Source organism: Ictidomys tridecemlineatus, chromosome 13, assembly GCF_052094955.1.
Source record: "Ictidomys tridecemlineatus isolate mIctTri1 chromosome 13, mIctTri1.hap1, whole genome shotgun sequence".
Taxonomy (NCBI): Eukaryota; Metazoa; Chordata; class Mammalia; order Rodentia; family Sciuridae; genus Ictidomys; species Ictidomys tridecemlineatus.
In genome coordinates this window covers 96,205,170-96,211,586 of record NC_135489.1, presented here as the reverse complement: position 1 = coordinate 96,211,586, position 6,417 = coordinate 96,205,170, and the positions used below count along the sequence as shown (strand labels likewise).

The following is a 6,417-nucleotide window of genomic DNA, read 5'->3' as shown; positions in this document are numbered from 1 at the left end:
AGCACTGGCTCCCCATTTGGGCCCAGTGTTTTCACCCCCTTCCCACTAACTCCCTTTGGTTCCTGTTCACTCGTCCAGACATCAGTGTGTGCTTTCCTCCTAGTCCAGCTGCAGGTTCCATTAAAGAATTATAGGTCTGGGTAACACTCTGAAAACCCCATTCCTTGATTTTGCCTACTGAGCACATTATTGCATACGGACAGCCCTCCCACTATATACAGATGCCCACATGTTCTCTTTGACAGTTTTACTCCTATGTTTGATGAAGATTTGGCAATGTCCACCAATTTGGGCACACACCAAATGTATCCTCTTCCTTTTCTACGCCATGGCATATTTTTAGCCTGAAGGTTTCAAATGTATACTTGGATCCCATTGACCCTGAAATGCTTTATCCCAAAACAACAAACAAAAACAATCCTTTGATACTCTTTCTGGAAATTTAGGTAATTCGTATCATTTCTTTCCAAAGGATAATGTGGAAGACATGTCACGTGTGATGCTGCCAAGGTCCTAGGACGGAAAACCTTTACAGTAGGCGGACAGGGCCTTCAGCCATTCTGCCAATGTTCCTGATGACAAGGACATCCATGTTCACAGTGTTTTTATTTTTTTTTCCCCTTCGGCAATCAATATGAGTTCAGGACTTTACAAGAATAAAGGTCAGATGGTAGGACAAAAGGATTTCAATGCTCCTTCCCATGGCCACTTTGCACAAATTGCATTTGTCCAGTGGTATTATATGAGCAGTTTGAAGCAGTGCAAGACTGATGGGGTAACACTGAAGCTCAGTGGCAAAGCACTGACCAAGAGTATGCAAGGCCCCTGAATTCGACCTTGGTCTAGCAAATAAAGCTTGCTTTGAGAATCTGAACTCCATCAGTCATTATATGAAACAACTAAAACAACTGTGGAATAAAAAGACAGTTTTTCTACACTGCATAATTTATATCACTACTTTAAAAGAAAAGCTCCACGAGCTACTTCATCAATGACATCGATGTGGGGAATAACTACATAAAAAGTGAAAGAAGCTTGTTCTTAGTGCCTGAATATCATGGATTGCCTCCTCCCCCATTCATTGAAAAGACTTCTAATAAGGTGTTGAATATTTCTGAAACACCCAAGAGTCTGTTTTACAGACTGGGAATGGGATTTAAAAAAAAACACTTTATACATAAAATGCAATCCATACCCTTCAGTTTAGAGTAGGGGCCGTTCAGACCCATGACTGTGTGGCTCATGAGAGCCATAGCTCTCACCACTCTGCTGTGCATTTGAGAAACTACTTCAAAATGACCCAGAGGCACACACCACTTGTGTCACCATTGAATTGCCTAAAGGCAACAGGAGGTTCTTCTATACCTGTCAGAGCTCTTGATGGAATGTCTGCCCAGCCCCCGCCAGGCCAGCTGCCCTTGGCCCCTCCCCCTGCAGAATGTCTGGGTCCAACATTCCACTGGGGTTTACATTTAAACTTTGCCCAGCTTGGCTCAGTTGGACCCTGAGAATCTGTTACAGACAGGTCACTCTCTGGATCCTGTACTGACTTTTCCCACTGTGGAGACTGTGAGACACTGTGTCCAGTGTCCTGACCTTTGGAAGGAGGTGAGCCTGGAGGGTCAGGGGCTTGTTATCTGAGGAGCAGTCACCTCCCAAACCCTTGGGAGTTAGAATGGAGTACTTCCCCTGAGGTCAACTCACTGAGCAGAAGTAAGGGAAGGAAAGAGCCTTAGAGGATGCACTTGACATGGCCCAGGAAGCCCCAGGAAGACTGATACTGCTCATGGGGAGGAGGGCTCCTAAGACCCAGGTCCAGGCTACTCAGGGGAAATACATTGGGTCAGCAGAAGGGAGAGAGGCCAAGGGCTTGATTCCTTATACAATGGACACAGGTCACTGCATGGTTTTTTAGGCAGTCCCAGATGGTGTCACAGTGGTGGTCAGTTAGGGCTCCCAGGAGTCAAGATGCTGAGCCCTGTGCCCATTCCTAAGACACAGGGAAGCTGCCTGGGATGTCATTCTGAGGGGATTGACCGAGAGTCTCAGATCATAACTGGGCAGTGGTGAGGAGTGTTCATAGCTAGAAAACTGCCCAGTGGGTCTCATAAATGACCACAGTCGCAGTGTGATATACTCTCTGTGGGTGAGGCTGCAGGTTTCTCCAACTGCCACAGCCCAGGCCACCTTGCCAACTTCCTGCCCAGGAAAACTTCTCCTTCCATTCAGACAGTTGGTGTCCTTGATTCTTGAAGGGCAGGGCACCCAGGAAACCTCAACCAACATAGATTTGGGCCTCTGGGGGGTCTTCTGAATGGTTATCTCTGAGTGTAGGCTCAGCTCCTTGTTTTCAAATCAACAGGAAGACTTTGCTTATCTTCCTGGTTTGGTTGGTACTCCATGAAAAGGGAGCACATGTGGGGTGTTCATTTTCCAGGATCAGGTTTGAAGATGACTGGGTTCTCATGAAGACAGGAAGGAGAGTGGCACACAGTTAGGAAGGGTCCCCACACGTATTGTCATTGGAACTTAGGCAGGTGTCCTGATTAATATGTGCAAGTGTTGAAGTGTGGTGCACCTCCCATCCCTTGACTACACTCTGCAGAACGTCCTGGTGGACAGGGATGTGCTCCAAACAACCTTGCCACAGGTAGCAGCTGGCACAGGCCTGATCCTCTGTGACACTTTCCTTCCATTTATTGGGAGCTCAAAGGAAAAGGACCTCAGAATGACTCCAATTCCCAGGCCCAATAAAAACATGACAGTGGCCGTGAAAATCTCTGAAGAGCCGCACTGCTCATAATCCCACCACCTCCCATGATCCTCAGAAGCTGTTGCTGGTCATTCCAGGAGAGGATTTGGGGAGCTCAGTGTCTATCACATAGACCTCTTCCCTGTGTCATAGCAGGAACCAGTGAACACTGGGGACACAGCTGGCCAGAATCTGTCCCCCCACAGTGTTTGCTGTGGGAAGTGCTGGGAGAGGCACCCACATGCTGGGCGGGGTGAACTTCAGGATTCCTCAGCCTCTAGCTAGGCAGAGATCTTAATCAGGTGTTTCTTGTTTGTTTGCGGAAGCCTAGGAAAGAAGTGGAGGGGTACACAAGGAGTATTAGCAAATGGAAGGCTGAGGAGGTGGTGGGGCAATAATCTTTAGAACCCGTCACCTTCACAAACGACCCTGGAGTACCTGCATCTGCCCTCGAGAAGATCCCTTTCCTGTTGGCGAGCATGGGAGGGGCATGGTGCCACTGAGCAGAGTCACATTGATCCATTTCTAGGGAGTCACCTAGGAGGCCAATGGATTGTCTGCCAAGGATGCACAAGGGACCTCTCAGAGGCAGGGAAAGCTGAGGTGCCACAGTCCACTGACAGCCTTCAGGGAGCCCTGGTGTACTGGGAACCAGTTTTCTCAGGGTAGAACTATGACAAAGGGAACACAGCATGAATTCACTCAGGGACAATTGCAAACTGCACAATATCCCTGCCAACAGGGCCCTGAGCTGTGAGCATTTGTCCTCAGATTCCCACTGAGTAAGAAACTGGGGGCCTGAATCCTGCTGCCATTCCCCCTCCTCCATTCTCCCCTTTCTTTGCCTCCACAGCATCTGCATTCCAGAGACCAGGCATGAACTTCAATCCTGGTGCCCACATGTCTGCGTTCAGGGGCCTGCCCTTTCTTCCAGCTGCCCCCGTGCCAACACACCAGCCGTTTTGGGAGCCGCCTCTGGCACCACGGGTGACTGCACCCATCTCCCAGGCTAACCCTCTGGTGCTGTCCGCTTACCCTGGACAACTATATGTGCCAGGGCTGTCCACCCTTGGACAATGTGGGCCACAACTGAGGCCAGCAGGGCCCCCTCATATTCAGAACATTGCCCACACTCAGGCACCCCTCAACTGGGGGGCCCCAGGGGTCTCCTGTGGGGGTGTGGAGCATCCTGCTCCATTCCTCGTGGCACCTTCTGGTGTAAGGACCACTGTGCCTGCCTCAGCAAGTGGGGGGATCCAGAACTATGGGATCCACTGGCACCTGGGCCTGCGCCCTCCAGCACCTCGGCCATTTGCCCAGGTGGCCCCCATCATGTTCCCAATGAATGCGCGCCAGTGGCCAGGTACAGTGTATGGGGCAGGTGCACCACCCATGTTCCCGGCTGCGGACTCTGGTGGACATTCCAGCGTCTATGAGAACTTCCGGCGCTGGCAGCGCTTCAAGACCCTGGTCCGCAGGCACCTTCCTCAGACTCCTGATGTGGAAGCATTTTCCTGCTTCCTCATGTGAGTGTTCTCCTCAGGCTCCCCCTTGAGCTCTGTGAGGAGGAAGAGCGTGGGTTGGAGAGAGGAGGCTGGGATGTAGGGGAACTGGAAGAGAGGTCCTGAGGGTGAGGGGACAAGCTGAGACCCTTACACTCCCAGATGTATCCCCTCACACCAGGGAATGAAATGTGCCTTATGTCAGGTGCCCATCACAGTCCTGTGAGGGCAGGAAATCTTTGTTTCCAATGATCATCACCATCACAGGAGGACTCAAGGTCAGAGGAGGTTCCTGGGGTTATGTGGGCCAGGAACTGGAGTTGGCTGTCTGACTCCACATAATGCTCCCTCCCCCAGTCATTTCACCTTCCACCATAGACCTGATTATTCCTGGCACAGAGCACATCCCAACCACAAGTGAGCTTAGGGGTGCTGGCCCCTAGACAGAACTCTAAAGATATCCACACACATTGTCATGAACTCCTGATTGGGACCCGCTGGTGATGTCACACTCAAGGGGATGCTGTCTTTGGACACTGCATGGGCATGTTCATCTTTCCCCAGTTTGTAACTGTGCTCCCAGGCCATTCTGTGCACTGTCTTAGTCAGCCTAGGCCACCATACAGGATGCTGTGGAACACGTGGACACAGACACAGGCAGGCATTCCTTTCTCACAGTCCTGGAGTCAGGATTCCCAGGTAGCGGGCACCTGACCTAAAGTCCCATGAACGCGCTCTTCTCCTTGCTGGGAAGACAGCTGGCTCACCTGTGTCCTCACATGACTGACATCTCTTCAGTGTCTCCTCCTTCTCCAGGAAGAACACCAATGCCCCCATGAAGCACCACCCTCAGGGTCTCATCTAACCCTCTAAGCACTAAAGCCAGGCTCCAGATACCATCACACTGGGGTTAGGGCTTCACCAGGTGAATGTGGGAGGATAACCACATTCAGCACCTAGTACAGCACATCATAGAGGAATCCAAGCACAATCATGCTGGTCAATGCAGCCCTTGGTGTTCAGGTTGGCATGAGTGTCCTGGAGTCCAATGTCAATACTTTGAGGTGCACATGACTGGGAAGTAGTAATAAAGTTAGGAAGGTATGTTGGTCTGCCGATGAAGGAGGGTGACCTTGTGGACACTGATCCTGATGAATTCCAGCCCAGTGCTTCGGTCTCTGTCCCGACGGGAGCCCACCATGACCATGGAAGAGGGCCTGCGGAAGGGTTGGAAGGAATGGCAGCGCACCAGCAACTTTGAACGGATGGTCTTCTATGAGACCTCACAAAAGTGAGCTAGCTTCCGGGGCCCAGAATCTAGGTGGGAATCCAGGGTTTGCACAGCAGGGTGGGTAGGGCATGTCACCTACCTATGTGTTGGCTCTGAGGCGTCTAGCTCTCCAAATTGCAGCTCCTTCTAGCTGAAGCGCTGGACATCCTCTCGACAACAATCCCAGAATCTCCAGCCTCAATGTTTGTGATTCCAACTGTGTCTTGAGGTTCAGGGTCCCAATGGGGAGGAGAAACCAGTCCAGCCACACTGACTCCTTCTCCTTTGTTGTCTGGGCAGAGGTAAAGAGTTCCACTAGCCTCACACACACCACCTGCCCGGGAACTGGCACCTCTTTAGAGTGGGGACTACTGGAGCTCATGAAAGTGGTACGCGTTCAAGCCAATGTGCCAGAAGGGGGTGGCAGTGAAGAGTGCACGGTCAGGGGCATCCAGAACCTCAGATGCCCTAGGACAGGTCTGCGATCTTTACTGCCTTTGCTCTATGAAATCCCAGACATTCCAACAAGTGAAAGGAAGAAAAAGAACCAGCCCTCCAAGGAAGCAACCCAATGTTCTCAGTTTAGCTTCCACCTCCACATGACCCCTCCTGTGCCTTTCTTTCCCAGGTGATCCTTCCAAGGCTCAAGGTCCCAGCCTCAGCATCCCTTAATTGGGCCAGGACCCTCATATACATCATTTCCCTGACCAGTTTCTGGAACTTGCCTGATCCATGTGGTTCCTGGCAGGGACAGGGGAAACAAGGGTCACCTAGGGGCTATGCCGCGTCACTCAGAGCTCATTCCCTTCAGGTGCTGGCTGATGTGGTGTTCCCTCAGAACGGCCATTCCTCCTATGTAGCAGCTCCCTCCTGGGCTGGCCTGGCCCACTTCA

At 51.4% G+C, this 6,417-nt stretch overlaps 1 protein-coding gene across 2 annotated transcripts in view; it reads left to right on the top strand.

Annotated features, from left to right (window-relative positions):
• Window positions 1-6,417, top strand: part of LOC144370058 (putative serine protease 47) — a 405,363-nt gene that overhangs the window by 133,641 nt on the left and 265,305 nt on the right. The window lies entirely within an intron of this gene.